At 43.2% G+C, this 16,890-nt stretch overlaps 1 protein-coding gene across 9 annotated transcripts in view; it reads right to left on the bottom strand.

Annotated features, from left to right (window-relative positions):
* The window catches only part of SRGAP2 (SLIT-ROBO Rho GTPase activating protein 2), a 233,413-nt gene that overhangs the window by 177,792 nt on the left and 38,731 nt on the right, over positions 1-16,890 (bottom strand). The window lies entirely within an intron of this gene.

Raw genomic sequence — 16,890 nt, 5'->3', positions numbered from 1 at the left:
CGATTGCTCTTGTTTGCCCCAAAGGAAAGGAAAAAAGGAAAAGCAGATAAAGCTCTCGTCCCCCATTACAACTCCCAAGTACCACTTTTCTCACTTCTTCCCATCAGAGTGGAACAGATGTTGCCCACTCCTGTACCAAAGAGATCTCTTCCAGTCTTACGGTCACACAAAATAAATCACTGCCACCTGGCAACGGAACCACTGTCCCTCAACAACCAGACCTGAGCTCTATCCCTATGCTTCTTTCAGAAAAAGCATAACCAGTCTCAAACTTTTACTGGGGACACTTATGGAAATTTTAAGGGAATATTTCATCACCCTATTTTCTTCCAAAATCGTATTAGGTAAGATACAAGGATTACGCAACCATTTCTGTTCTACTTCTCCTCCAGATAACAGCCAGGTTAACACTACTAAACTGACCAGTGTCCACCAAGCAACCAGATGGCAGGACAGTCTGCTGACGTTGGGTACTCTCCATGAGGGACTTAACACAATACATAATTAAAACTCAGACTTCATCTCCCAGCAAACCCAGTGGGATAGTAATGAGTTATCAAAGATGAAAAGCAAACTGGTATTATTTTTGGCTGTCATTTTATTTTGGAATATACTAGCTACTTAATTTTGTCACAATGCTACCAAGTAACACGACACATTTCCCTTTTTTAGTGTTATCTCTTCCAAGGCAAATGAAACTCCTCTGGAAACACCCAGAGTCTTAAGAATATCAGGAACTATTAAAGAACAACAGCACGGGTTCTGGGGGAATTCCTATTTCCTTTTCATGACGTCCTTACTCTTTGGAGACTTGTCTATCACATGATCTTGTTTGTTTTCTTTCACAGTGCTTACCTCAATTTGTAATTATCTTTATTCATTTGTTTACTTATTTATTGTCTGTTTCCCTTATAGAAAATAAGCTCCATGAGGGAAGGGGTTTTGTTTGTTATGTTCACTGTTATATTGCAACCTAATGTGTCCAGCCTGCAGCAAATAGTCAAAAAATATGCATTAAGTGAATCCTGAAACAGTGAGGATGTGCTGGGTTCTGCTGTATAACAAACATCCCCCAAATCTCAGTGGCTTAACACAGCAAAAGTTCTTTTCTTGCTTATTCTGTGTGTCCAATATGAGTTAAAAGGGGAGACTATGTCCATCATTCTTATTCAAGGACCCAGACTGACAGCAGCTCTGATTGGTCACAAATTTTCATATCACCAAAGCAGGAAAAGAGAACACTGCTTTGTCTCATACTGACAATTGCTTCTGCCTAGAAATGCCATCTATGGCCACATTTTGCTGGCCAAAACAAGTCACTACACCACACTTAACTTCAAAGGGAAGAAGAGAAATAGGTATGAGTGCTGGAAGCCTATAGAGAATTAAAGAGCAAATCTAGAGTCATGCTGTTGTAAGGGGGTTCATTTGGTCTGTTCCTCCACATCTGGACAAGGCTGCAATTAGAAGAAGGTAATAGATAACAGCAGATGTACTAAAGAATCAAACTAACAACAGATATTATATACATCATACCAAAGAAGAAAAAAAAAAAAGCTTTTCAAAATCAGTTATGGAGTGATATTACCAGAACAGCCTTTATAAAAAGAAATTGTATCTTAATTGTCCAATCAAGAGGAAATACCTGCATTCATCATGTCATTTACCTCAGGAACAAACTAAATGATTAGGAGGTACCCAGTGCTCATGCTGTTTGTAACTGGAACCTTCTTGGGGACTGATAACCAATTGCAAGAAAAGGTGTGACAGTTTGATGTCATGGTTTTAGATGACACACACAAAAAACAACCTCACTGAAATCCCATTTATAGATTTTTTTTTTTTACACAAGTAATACCTGTGAACAAAAGCAGCGAACTGGCAGCAGCATTCAGGCGCATATAGACATACCCCCCCCCATTACCATGGAAGGACTGCACTGCATTCTGACCCACGTACAGAACTTTCTCTAGAGCCTGTCTCTTGGTATCTCCTGCAGATATAGAGTGTGATTTCATTCCTGCTAGATGGGTCTTTTTTTTTTATCTCCACCAGTCAGACTCTTACAGTGAGATAACCTCCAGTCACAACTCTCCCTTCCAAATGAATTCCCAAGTTGCCATGGTTACTAACACCTTCCTCCAAACTGTCAATATGTTTCCCAATCTTAAAGGCAGCCCTCCTGATTTACTGCCAGAAGTACCAGTCTCCTCACGCAAGAGAAAGCACCTTCCTTCTCTCCAAGTCTATCAAGGAGCCCCTTTAGAAGATTCTCTGCAATTACAGTAGCAGCCCCCACCTATTAGAGCCTACTTGCATCTATTATCTCATTTAATCTTTTTAAAAAAAAAAAAAAAACCCTGTACAGTAGATATCATTCTCCTTATTTCACATAGAAAAATGATTATAAATCAAAGGTTATATAATTTGGCCAAAGGGCAGATTAGGATTTGAACACAAAATTCTCCAACCATACTGTCTCTGAGCGCCCTCCCCGAGCACAGCCTTCCCCAGCTCAGAGGAGCACCTTCACCTGTCTTGTTCACTCAGCCTCCCCCTGCTTTTTCCCAAAAGGACTTTCTACATTCCAAGGCAGTTTAGTTTGCTTTAATATTAACACAACATGACTCCAAATCCAATGGTGCTTTATGGTGTGTTAATGCTGATGAGACATCGAGAAAAAACAGACTTCATTCTTCCGCTTCAAGGGCTTTGGTGGGGATGAACCAGATAATGTGTATTAAGTGTTTTGCACTGAGAATGAAGATACAAGATCAATATCCCGCAGACGTTAAGGCATCTACCATGTGACCAGGTGCCAAGGGATGTCCCTAAGGGTGGAACTGTAGCCAAGTCTCCTGGATTGGCTTCCTTTGGTTCCTCTGAAAACCCCTCTTCCCCCTGTGCCCACACGCCCACAATTCTCCCCTAAACACAAACTGAGGACACACAAAGCAAGCACTGTGCTTACTTCTTAACTGATCCATCCCCTCCCCCAGCCCAACACACAGGCAGACTATGTTAGCCTTGTAAATAAGAGCGGAACACTTACCATCCCACAGACATTTTTCCAGTCTGCCTTTTTTTAAACCACTCACCTGGCAGAAACTGTTATTCCCGGGGCCAGCAGCTATTTGTAAAATGGGTCTGCCTGCCTCCTGATTTTCACACCAAAGATAGGAATTCTTTAGGAGAAAGGGGAATATTCTAAATAGGATAATTAGCAAGTCACCTAGAATCTCCACCCACTCTACAGAGGCACACAAACAAGAGAATTAACTCTATTTGTTGTCTATAATAAACAGGACGCTCTACCCACCACAGAGCCCCAGAGGCTGGTACAGAATGACTCATTCCAAGTAGGAATGGCTACAGTGGCCCCATTCCCTATTTTGTAAAGCTATGTGCTGAAATCCAAAAGGCACTCCTCCCCCACCCCCATCTTCCCTTTCATACTTCTGCATATCAATCCATTAACAATCTGAAGTGTAATTTATCTCGTTCACTATTATCCTGTTAAATTGCTCTACAGCTGCCGTGGCAGTAATTGCAGTGATCAGTGATTCAGACTTCTTGAGCCAAGGGCCTTAAGGACGTTTCATTATTAAAACTGCCAAAGGTTTTATTATTAAAATAAACCTGAGATAGAGCAGCATGCCTCCATGGGGCATTCATACTGATGAGTCCTGAATTAAGAAGGGATGTCGGTCCCATCATCAATCTTTCACTCATGAATACCAGTAATGGGGAATGTATCAACCAATAAAACCAACTAGTATTCTAAAGATGAAGAAGAATCTCATTTTAAGTAGCACATGCAGTGCTGTGCAACCCTTTAAAAAGCTGCCTTTGTTCACTGAGGTATTGCTTGTAACAGCAAATACTGGAAACAATGCAAGTGTCCATGTATAAAGGACTGATTCAGTCAACTAGGATGCAGCCATCCACACAGTGGAATACTATACAGCTCTGATAAAAGAATGAGGAAGCTCTCTCTGTACTAATGTGAAAAGATCCCCAAGATACACTGTTAAGGACAGAAAGCAAGTTACAGAACAGACTATATAATATGTTGCCTTTTGTATAAAAGAGTAGGGGGAAATAAGAATAAATACTCATATTTGCTTGTATTTACATAAAGAAATACTAGACAGATATATAAGAAACTACCAAGTGGCATATAATACAGGGCAGGGAGTCTGCTAGGTGGATCAGAGCTGAGATGGAAGTAATTCTTCTCAACATATACATTTTAAAATAATTTTCCAAGTTTTTAATTTACCTTCACTGCCTACTTCATTTAGTAGTGGGAGTTAAGAGACTATTTCCTCCACTTTGGGGACCAAGTAACCCAGCTTCAGACTTCTTACCTCAGCCTGCTGGAAGTCATTAACCTCAGAACAGTAAGAACTTAGGTGATCTATCAACAGAAAACTAGATAAAGAAGTTGTGGTGTATGTATACAATGCAATACTACTCAGCCATAAAAAAGAATAGAATAATGCCATTTGCAGCAACATGGATGGACCTGGAGACCATCATTCTAAGTGAAGTAAGCCAAGAAGAGAAAGAAAAATACCATATGATATCACTTATATGTGAAATCTAATAAAAGAAAAAAAGAAAGACACTAATGAACTCATCTTCAAAACAGAAAGAGACTCACAGACATAGTAAACAATCTTATGGCTACCTGGGGGGAAAGAGGGTGGGAAGGGATAAATTTGGGAGTTCAAGATTTGCAAATATTAACTACTGTATATAAAAATAGATTAAAAATTTTTTTCTTCTGTATAGCCAGGGAACTATATTCGATATCTTGTAACAATCTTTAATGAAAAAGACTATGAAAACGAATACATGTATGTATATGTATGACTGAGAAATTATGCTATACACCAGAAATTGATACATTGTAACTGACTATACTTCAATTTAAAAAAAAAAGAATTTAGGTGAGAGAAGTAACAAGACTATTACATGATGGTATCCTTAGGAAAGGAGAAACTGGTAAAACACAAGGGCCCATAAAATCTGAACATTAAACTGAAGAGTGGGTTAACTCAGCCTTCTATAAATGTGCAAACAGCAGAAATGTGACACTAGGCTAAAAATGGGCGCGGGGGGAGAACTAGGTATAGAGTGGCCCTCCCCTTCTCCCTTTCCAATTTTGATTTTATTCTTGGGTATTCATAATGGACTTTTGTGAAGAGGGGAGATTTACATCCAAATCTAGGATTACAACAGTCTTAAGGCCCCTTTCCATACAAGTGCATTTTTATAAATTGTTTCTGTGGTTTCCCTTCCCTAGACAAGAAGAAAGACTGGAGGAGGAGAGGGGCACGTCAGGGGCTTCTCGAGCTTTGTGGGTTAAGAGGACTGGCACCAAAATGAAGCCCGTTGTCTAACCCTGATGGCAAAGAGCTCTTGCTTTAACAAAACTCCTTGGACAACAAAGACCTTCCTAGCTGTCTGTATCCTCAGTGAGATAAACACAGGCATGAATCAACTGCAGAGTTCAAAGGCCACAGATGTTCCAGTGTTAGGAGGGAGTCTGGCAAGGAAGGACCCCTACAGCTGCCCTAGTCACCCCACTTAAGAGAAGGAGGTTGGCATCCAGGAGAGTGAGGAAGGCAGGTCTCCACAGAAAAAATATTCTATAGTCACAAGACCATCAAACTAATGGATGCAAACCATCCAGACAGCTAGTGTAGCTTTGCTTCTTCCCTGGATCCAAGTCTGTCTAGGAAATAAATGCCACTTGGACTCTAGCCCTGCCTCTTCTAGGGAGAGCCTGCTTTAGCGGATGACTTTAAAATTCCTGTCACCACCAGTCCAGCCCCATGTCACTGAGTTCCAGACCTGTCTTTCAGCCATCTTTTAGACATCTCTGCCTGGATGTCCCAGTGTCCCATGGGCTTCTCCCTGGCAACACATGCTCTTTCTAGCTCCACTGTCCCTGCCTTGTTAACAGCATTGCCACATACAAGAAACCTAAACCAGAAAGCTAAAGGGTGTCTTTCACCCAGTCTGCCTTGCCCCTACTTCTATACACCTAGTCAACAAGAAACTATGGATTTTTTACTTCCTAAATATCTCTCAAAGCCTTGTTTCCTCTTTATGGTCACGGTCATTGCCATCAGCAGTATCTCATCACATATCCAACAATATTTAACAAGGATAGGTAGGAGCTAGGTGCTTTTAAACAGAATAAAAGCAGAATGACCCCCGCCTTCTGATGCTGAACATCTAGGTATTTCTTATCTGAACTATTCAGATAGACTCCTTCTCCTACCATTCATTCTCTACATAACACCCACAGGGTCTTCTCAAAACTTAAATAGATCATTTAATGTAGAGGTCAGCAAACTTTTTCTGTAAAGGGCCAGCTAGTAAATAGTGAAGGTTTCTGGGCCATATGTTCTCTGTCACAACTACTCAACTCTGCTCTTGTAATGTAAAAACAGCCATAGGCAATTCATAAACCAATGGGCGTGATTGTGTTCCAATACGCTTTATTTATAAAAACAGGCAGCAGGCCAGATTTGACCCATGGGCCACAGCTTGCCAGTCTCTGATTTAATTAACTGCGGTGCTTCTTACTCCACTGGAATTCATCCGAATGCCTTCCCATGGCCCACGAGATCCTCCGACCGCATCTCAGTACCACTTGCCTTTCCTTCTAGGCTCCAGCCGCCCAGATCTTCTTGAAGGCAACCAAACACTGTGTCAGTACTCTCCCATCTCAGGGTCCCTGCCCTTGCTTTTCTTCCCATCAGGACCACTCTTCCCCACATCTTCCTGTGGCTGCCTCTGCTCAAATGTCACCTCCTCAGAGAAGCCCTCGCTAAGCACCCCAACAGGTCAGCACCCACCCCGATGCCCATTCTAACTCCCCCGGCTCTATTTCTTTTCTTCAGATTACTCATCACCATCACAATAATATCATTTGTTGCATATATGCTGTCTGTCTACCCGACCTCACAAACACCACTAGAAGGTAGTCTCCCTGAGGGCAGGGACTGTGATCTGTTCACCCCTAGGTTCCAACACCCAGAACTATGCCCACCACTAAACAGGGGCTCAGTAAACATCTGTTGCCTGAACTGTTATTGCTTCCAGCCTCACCCCCTCTGAATCACTGGTATCCTCACTGCCACCAGTCACCAGTGATCTTTCTAAAATACAAACTGAATCATGTCACTCCTCTGCTTGAAGTAATTCCATGGTTCTCCACTGGTTTGAGATACAAATGTAAATGAGGTGGCAAGACTACGATAGCTCTTGTCACACCTTCTGATGCTCTCCCCCTGTTAGACTGTGAGCTCCAGGTGACAAGGACCATGTCTTGTTCATCTTTTTATTTCAGGGGCCCAGCATAGTGCCAGGAACTCTGCAGGGGCGCCCTAAATGTAGAATGAACTCAATCAATCAAAAGGGGCACCCTAGCACAAGGCTAAATTAGACTGTGATAACTCAATAAATACCAAATTTAAAGCCAGTGAAGCAAGATTTTGTACAAGGCTCTTCCTTGTATTTCTTTGTAAGCAACCTGGGCGGGGGGCTATGCTTACAATTCTGAATCTAGTTTGGGATTTTGTCACCCAGATTCTACCTGGCAGGCAGTCACTCACTATTTGCTAAAAGAATGGTAGGAGGAGGCTGAGAGAGAAGTAAAGCAAATCTATCTGGGCTGGTTCCTGTGAGCAGCTCTGGTAAAGGGTTAGGAAAGGAGACGTAACGCCTGGGCTAAAGTGCAACTCAGGGAGTCTCCATGAACTACAAACGTCCGCAAAGAAAACCCAGAGCTGGCTCTTTGGCTTTACAAAGTAACGCAAGACGTTTGGGGAATTTCTGCAGACCTGTCTTACCAACAGAATGGAAATTGTTACTTCTAGAAGAATTTCCATTAGCCCTTTGAAATCCTTCAACATGCATTAAGGCCAAGGAGTTTTTACCTAATTCAGTCTGATGGGTGCGAGAACAGAGTCTTTCTAGGGAATACAGACTCCAAAATCGTTCAGCTGGGAAGCAGGGAGGGAGTTTATTACTCAAAATCAAAGGGAAATGAAACGGGGCCAACCCAGAATGTTATTACTCTCTTTCTCAGGCAGGGATTGAGTTCCAGAGTCATTCTCTTCCGTCCCATGGCCTCCTTACTTAGCATCTGAAAGCTCGGGGTCTTGGGCACAGCCAGCTAGCTTGTCTTCTAATGTAACAGAATCTGCTTTAGCAAGCTTATGCCGAGCTATCTCCAGACTCCAGAAATGATACGCTATAAATTACCGTGTCTCCCATTTGATACAATGAATTGCAAGTTAGCACAGTCCTGAATGACCACTCCACAGGCTGCTCTGCGTTGCTGGGAGTAAATCTGACTGAGGACTGGAGCAAGCACAAAGCAGAGCTACGTCTGGGGTGACTTCATTTCGAGCCTGGCTCCTCACGACTCACCTATGGGTCCAGTCACAGAACCCAAGTAAGGGCTGGGGGAACAAGGCTCCTGGGTTTTTCAATCCTAATGTCTGCTTCTCTTCCACATTTATTGTCCTCATGTTAGGAAGCCAAACAAGCTAAACTAAAAGAACTCAATGATCAAATCTTGTACACAGAACCTCTAGAGATCCACAAAACTGCATTCAAGACAAGGATGCCAAAGATAAGTAACTGACTTTCCTCTGAAGTTAAATACAAGTGATCTGTCAGATTTGGGGCCATTCAAAATTCCTGTCAATCATCTGCCAATATGGGAGCCAAGAACCAGTTATTCCAATGGGCCCTCCTGCCAAGCCTCCTTACAAGGCCATCTCCTCATATTAGTCCATTTAACAAAACCACAGCCATTACCTATCCTTAAATCCCTTTGTCAATGGTACAGAGCCAGAGCATCCCACTCCCTGGCAGAAAATCAACAGGATAACCTACCAGACATCATTCTGAAGGTGCCAAAACCCATAGATTACAAGAGGAAAGAAGAAGTTGAGAATAAGTCAGCCAGGTACATGCTGTGCCTACAGCACACTCTAACCCCTCACTGCACCCTGCCTAATCCTAGCTGGGTTGCTACTCACCTAATGAGACAGACCTATAGGGTCTCAAACTGACACAGGAACACCTGAGCTGGTTCTTCAGCACCCAGGAAGCAGCAGTAAATCTTTAAAAATCAGGTAAGATTTTGATGAGGAAAGGGAGAGTTTCAGATGAATGGGATGCTGGGAACTGGTGGAATACAGGGCCCAGAAGGACAGAATTTAAGCTGAGCCTAGACAGAATCTTGCTTATAGGGTAACAGGCATGGGCTGGGGTAACTCTTTTAGCCTGGGATGCTGGCCCCAGTGAGAAGAGCTTGGCAGTCCAAGACACTGCATGCACAAAGCTAGCAAAATTCAGGGTGATTGAAGTGTTAGTACCAGGGGGTTGAGCACAAGATTCTCAGAACTGAATCCTTACCAGAGTGAGGCAGAACTCCACAGTGGTTGACTGTTGATCTGTTGATTCACAGCAAGAACCTCACACTGGCTACGATCAGGATAGAAGGCTGGAGTCCCCGAGGAGGAGGCTGACGATTGACAAAAGTAATTTAGTCCTAGAGCCCAGACTGCATTCTCTACTAAAAGGAATCAAGGTCCCTGGAGAAATGGCTGATTCTACATCTGGTACAGGATAGAGAGCCTGGAACATCTTGTGCCAGAAAGCAAGGACGCTAGCAAAGTTTAGTGGGGTCATGTCCAAGGAACTGGGGAGTCAACCTGCAAGGATGCCTACTGACCTAAGATGAGACAATGTGAGCATCCAAAACAATTAACAAATAACGAATGCAATGGGTGGAAGAATATCAATTACATAATAAATCTATGAGCTCATAATGATATTCAAAAAAAACTTCTGGTCACCACTGGAGGTTACTGGATCCCTAACTCATTATTCTGAAAAGTGATTTTAAAAGATGGATGGGGTGGGGGATTAAGTACTTATTTAGTCTTTCCTGTGTAACGGTGTATCTTTAAGGGTTTGGGGGAAGATGAAACAAATATAACAAAATGGGGATGACTGTTTTATCTGGGTGGTGGGTAAATAGAAATTCATTTCTTGTGTGTATATTTGAATACTCTCCCCACTACCCCCACCAAAAAAAGAGCAGTTCAGAACTTGAATCAAGAGCTTAGGGTCTAGGCAAAGCCTCTGCCTCTAAGAGAGACTAGGATATGACGGGCAATTTTAGCCCTGATGGGCTGAGCCAACTAGGGGGATTTGGGGAGATGCTAAGTTACAGAGGCATCATGGTACCCAGCCCTTGATCTAGAATCCCAGATCCCAACTCTTATTGGCACCATGGTATACCAGATGGTAGATCTGAGGCTGCTTGCTTTTCAGTCATAATTGGCTCAGGAACTAAAAAGGAGCCTGGTTTTGAAAATGGAGCCCTTAAATAAATTCAACCCAGAGGAGATGGGGGGATTATAGGCGTAAGGAAGGTGGTGAGGGCTAGCAGAGAAGCATGCATAGGATAAGAGTAAAAGTCACATGGAATCCTGTGGTCTGGACTACTTCGCCGAAAGAAAAAGAAACAAAAAGAGACCTCTCACTCCCCCAACTCACCCAGTCCACATCTCAAGGGCCACCCACAGCACCACCCAAGGCAGCAGAATGAAGATGGAGGCCTCCCACCAGTCCAGCTGTGAGTATCCAGACAGGAGACTGGCCCCAGCAGCTCAGAATGCCCCGCCCTAACCATCGCTCAAGTAACCAGCTGGGAAAGCATTCAGAAAACCCGCATCCTGAGACACCACTGCCAAACAACTTAAAACAGCAGAGCACAACCCATCTAAACAGCAGTGCCGCTTGCCAGGAAAAGTTTTGTAGGGACAATGAGTAGAGGAAAAGCGGATCCCCTGGGGCCCCGTAAGACCCAGTCTCCTAGCTTCAGCACTTTCAAACGCGGAATCCATCTGCTTCTGGGGCCTGTGGAGCCCTCACAGGCAGGTTGTCTCCTTCCATCTCCTCCAAGATAAATGAGCAGGCGAGCTAGCCAGAAAACCACTCAGGGGCATTACTCTTTAAAGAATCTTTATGGGGTCAAAGAGGACTGGGTCTACAGGCTGTGTGTATTCCCCACAGATGCTGGGGATGATGTCAGAATCCCTTTCCAGATGTGTTTAACACTTTGTGGTCACTTGTATGCCTGCCACTTAGAGTCAGTGCTATGCTAATTGGACGGATCCCTGCTCAGGCTCACCCTCTTCCCCGGCTCTGGTTCCCATTAGCTGAGACTGTCAGCTGGACTGTAGACTTCCAGAGAGTCCTAAAAACAGCTCTTCACCTGCTCTTCCAATTCAAGTAATAACGTCCACCAAAGGAATACAGGGGGAAGAAAAGGTTGCTAGAGAAAATACAATTAACATACTACCAAGAGGAAAAAAAAATAAAGCTCGGCAAAGACTACGTGGGTTCACGTTTATTTCCAGGGCTGGGTTACTATCCTTTTGCTTTTGTCTAAATGAACAGTCAGTTTAAAACTGCTACTGGAGACTGTGGTGATGGTTACACAACCTGGTGTGTATACTAAAAGCCACTGAATTGTATACTTCAAATGGATGAATTCTTAGTATGTGAATTATATCTCAGAAAAGCTGTTTAAAAAAAAAAACAAAACAAAAAAACAAAAAACTGCTACTGAAAAAAGAAAAAGAGAAAGAAAGAGGCAGGCCCAAATCTCAAAGTGTAACTTCTAGCACAGAAAACAAGAATGGGTGAGAATTCCATTTCCTGTTTTTTTTTTTAATGATGGAATTCTTATTTATTTATTTATTTAATTGTAGCATCATCAGTTTACAATGTTGTGCCAGTTTCCGGTGTACAGCACAATGTTTCAGTCATTCATATACATACATATATTCCTTTTCATCTTCTTTTTCATTATTGGTTACTACAAAATATCGAATATAGTTCCCTGTGCTATACAGAAGAAACTCGTTTATATATAGTAGTTAGCATCTGCAAATCTGGAACTACCAATTTATCCCTTCCCATCCCCTCTGCCCCCATTATTGAAACCACAGGCTAAAGAGTTGCTTCTGTCCCTAAGGATCAGGGTATTTGATGACAGAGCCCAAGTCAGAATCCAGCACAATCCCCGACAACCCAAAACATCAGGGTGAGTTACCCTGACCTTGGGATTGCTCCTCCAGCTCTTTGGCAAGAAAATGGACAATAACCAAGAGGAGAGACCCTCCCACCACTACCACCCTAGCTGTGTGAACTCAACTACTCAAAGTCCATCTTGTCCAGATCAAGGACTCCCATGAGTGACTACGACCCGGATCTAAGAACCACCCAAGTCCCGCAGGGCTAAAAGGTAACCTTACAAAATCTGAAGATGTAGAAGGGAGAATTCAGTGGTGCTCAGAAATTCCACCAGCCCAGTTTGAAAAGAAATAATCTGTAAATAGAGTAATTCCTGGTTCCTAATTATAAGTCTTACTGTTTTGCTGAGTGTCTTAGGGCACAGCCCAAAACATTCAAGCCTTTAATATTTTGCTCACCTAATGTAAGAAAACTAAACTAAAATAAATTTTGCAACCAAACCAAAATGAAGCTCTCTAGGTAATATGGCTACTGTACTCAGGATATTAACCTTCCCTTGACCCAAAAATGGCTACCTAGAAATCAGCATCCCCAGAGTACTTTTCATACCTAAACTGGAAATACATTGAAGTAAATTAAGAAAGTCTAGAGCCTTTGTAAAGACAGATGCAGCAAAAACATGGGCTTTTTGCGTGATTGGCAGGTAGTGTTAAAGAGGCCACTGAGAGTGGAATTAATATGACACATTCTTCATGTCTGATCAAAGTGTCTTCTAAACTCAAATCGCAGCACCTTATATCACAAGAGATGACAAGAAATTAATCAACTCAAGCCTTTTTTTCTGCTGTCCCAATTACAGCTTGGTCAGTTCACAAACCTGTTCTAGCAAATGCTGGAAAGTCTTTCTCTCTTTTAGGGTTCTCTCTCACTTCACTCGGCCTAATAAAAGACCACACAGGCACTTCAAAAGAGGATGGAGGCGGGCCAGCTTCAGGACACATGCTGCAAGGGGGGGACCGGACCGTGGCAAAGACAGGGCCCTACACCCCTCTGACAAGTCCACAATAGCCTGGCTAGACACAATCGCCTGAAATAAGGAAGTCCATCGAGAAAATGAACAGTTGGCGACATCAAGGCTTCTGGCCTAAAGGGCTTGCAGCTGGTCTGGCCATTCATCAAAAATGCTGAATTTAAATGGAAGACACGTTCTGACTGTGACATGTAATAAAACAACTGGGGCGGCAAAGGATCTTGATTTTGGTTTCCTTTCCACCCTACACAGCTCCTGCCAATGGAAGAGCAAGCCCGCCCATGGTGCCCCTGGCACATCTCGGGTAGTTCCCATTCACACTGGTCAGTCTTTGGGATTTTCCACATATGACAAGGGCACCACCCAACTACGCTAACCCAGAATGTCCAGATAAAAGCCCCTGTTTGGAGTCTGGAGTGAAACTGTCAAATCTGAAAGTCTGTGAGCTCTCTCAGCCAGAGGACACTTGATGCAGTAAAGATTACAGAACAACCAGATGTCAGAGGCCTAATTTCAGACTGACCCCCCAACCAGCTTCAGGACTCTGGGCAACTCACCTACTTTCTCTAGACCCTTTTATTCTCACATCAGTAAGAGAGAGACGTAATGTTCTCCCAGAGCCCTTGCAATCTTAACGTCCCCTGATTTTATGACTAAAACTGTGGCTTAAACCCAACAGAAGCCAGTTGGGGTCATGCTGAGAAAAACTCTGTTCCCCATTAAGCCAATCTGAACACATCCTCCCCATACCAGCCATCAGACAGATGTATACCACTGGTCCAAGGGCCTCCTTCAACAGGGGAGAGTCACTGAGTGACAGCAACACACTGATTCATCCATTCAGCCAACAAGTATTTACTGAAGACCTTCTAGGTATTAGGGATACAGCAGTGAACAAAACAGGCAAACTCCCTTCCCGCATGGAGTCACAGTCTAGTGAGGGGAAGGGGGAATCAGACAGTAATCAAACAAGAAGTACAAGGTGAGAGTACATTTTATAGAGAGTGGTCAGGAAGGACCTGCTGACAAGGTAACTTTTGAGTGGACATCTGAAGTAGTGAGCCTCAAAGATCCCAGGGGAAGAATGTTCCAGGCAGAGGAAAGGGTAGAGCCCCAAGACAAGACTGTGCCCTATTGACTGGCATGTATGGCTGACATATTAAAGGAACACCGTGAACCCAATACTGACAAAGAGAAGTCAGAGGGGGCGAGTAGCAGAAGGCAAGGTCAGATAGATAGTAGAGGCCAATCGTGTGTGGAATTTTTCAAAAAACCACTGGTGGCTTTGAACAGAGGAGTAACATGATCTGAATTCCATTTTTTAAAGATTGCTCTAGCTGTTGTGTTGAGAGTAGATTCAAGGAGGCAAGGAGACCAGTTAGGAGGCTGCTGAGACAGTCCAGGTAAGAGATATGTAGGCAGCTGGGCCCAGGGGTTATGAGGGACAACCAGAGAACCACCCACTCTGAACTAAACAGGACACTGGGGGACAGGATCTTGGAAAATCCTGGAACTCCTGCAGAATCTAATGGATCTAAATGACACTACATTTCAGCATCCACTGTGAGATCTTAAGATGTAGGGGTCTGTTCATCTCTGTCACCCAGTGTCCAACACAGTCCCTGACACAGGATGGATATACAGAAAATGCCAAATGAAGAATTTGGGGACTGAAGGTATTATGAAACCAGATGTGCAGTTTGATAGGTCATCAGGAAACTAAAAGCATTTGGTACTAGACTTATTTTACTAACAATAGATCTTATCCCCTAGGTGACCATCTCTTTTTGTAAAAAGTTTCCCTTTATAACTCTGCAGTCTAAGTAGTGAAACTGACCGAAAACTTCATGTAATGTAGCTGACAATCTGAACCACTTGCCTTTTCCCTAAGAGACCACATGTAATCCCCAAACTTCACACCACCTCAGCACCTCCCATCTAAAATATAGGGAGAAACATTCTATGAGTAATCTCATAGGTTTTAATGAATCCTGAGTCATGAGGGTCACTAGAAAGGTATGATTATGCTAACAAAAGAGGAATAACACAAGCCAAATCTGTCCTGTTCCTACAGGACAAGGTTATCCTTGAATACGGTGCCCTTCATCTCCGAAGCCAAGGACAGGAATTTCTAGATTTTTCCCCAACCCCCTCAATAGCACTGCTCTGAAAAAGGTAACAATTCCCAACTACAGAAGCTTCTCTGTCAAGGTGACTCCTTGAGAGTCCCAAGGTTCAGAACCCACAGAAACTGACAGTGTGCAATATATCGGAGCAGAAAATTCAGCGTCAGGGAGAAATAACAACAAAGGTGTGTTTATAAACCATATTCTGGCAGCAGTTAAGTCATTGATCATCTTGAAGGGCTAAATTAAAGATCCAACATTAATCAGGAAGTAGGTGTGAGAAACATCTTATTTACCAAATTAGAAAAAGGAGAAAGGAAAATAAGACATGGAAAGTGAAAGAGACCAAATTACACTGTAAGGGAAGCTGCAACATTTGGGAGACCAAGTTCTAGACAGATTTGTCAGCTGAGTCGGAAATCATCTGATGTGACCTTGGACTAATTATTTAACTTCTGTGCCTCTGTCTCCCATCTGTGCCTGAATCTCCCACTCACTGCAGAGGAGAGCAAATGATTTCAGACCCTCCTGTTTTAATAGGGATGTTTTGAAGCTGCGGTCTTGTCTCGGGAAGCCCCAGGGGGTTTCTGGAGAAAGACACCCACAAACAGAGGACAATGTCTTTAATAAGATAATTAAGGACTCAGGCTGCTCTTAGAAACACCCTCCCACCATGCAGGCTCCCAGCATCATGGCTTCAGGCTGGAGCAACCAAAATACTGCATAAAATGCCAAACTCAGGGTTAGGGCTAACCTCTCTGCAGATAATATCAGGAGCCATATTGTGAATCCAGTATCTCACATATATAATAACTACATTCAGGTGTTTAATAAACATTTAATGATGCCTTTAAATCATCAGGTTCTTCCTGACATGACCCCACCATTGCCTATCTGTAAGGAGAGACGGCATGCAAGGTATGAAATAATAGAAGGCCTGTGATCATCAACCCCTGGACAAGTCCTGACCCTTAATTTCCATCTCTGTATTATGGGGCTAAAAATAATGAGGAGTAAATGAAGTAACATGTGAAATGCACACCCCTGGGCTCATAGAAGGAGCAAAGTAAACGCCAGGGCCCTCCTCCCTCCCAGGGCTCTGCTCAGTAACTAACAAGTGTCGTTAATCCGTCCATCACAGATACAGAAGAAAAAAAAAAAAAAAGAAACAGGAAAGGGTTCACCCATAAATATCTCATCTGCCTTTATTTTCCTATAACTCCTCAACTGGAGTAAACAGGCTGAACTTTAATTAGGATCATCCATGTGGGGTGTCCCAGGTAAGCCAGGCTCATAAATTCCAGACAATTAGGAGGAGACTGGCTTTTCACGGACTGCCCCAAATCTGGCCTGCTCAACGACAGAAGTAGACCCAGTCCTTTGTCCCAGCTTCCCAAAGAAATCCATTACCAGGCACACGTGGCTCCAGTGGGATGTCGGGTCAGAGGCTTTCTATTCCGGCGATTGTGGGCTAAGAATAGAACTTCCAAGCACAAGGCAAATGGATTCACAAGGATTGTGTTCATCTACTATTCAAGTCACCATCTGAGGACTATTTAAAGCACAAGGCCAGCAAGCCCTCCTCTGAACGGGAGACCGAGAAAGGGAAATGAGCGGGGTATGTTTTTAATGTAATTCTGCAGCGTATAC

This window comes from Camelus ferus, chromosome 23, assembly GCF_009834535.1.
Source record: "Camelus ferus isolate YT-003-E chromosome 23, BCGSAC_Cfer_1.0, whole genome shotgun sequence".
Classification (NCBI taxonomy): Eukaryota; Metazoa; Chordata; class Mammalia; order Artiodactyla; family Camelidae; genus Camelus; species Camelus ferus.
This window is presented reverse-complemented; position numbering and strand designations above follow the sequence as displayed.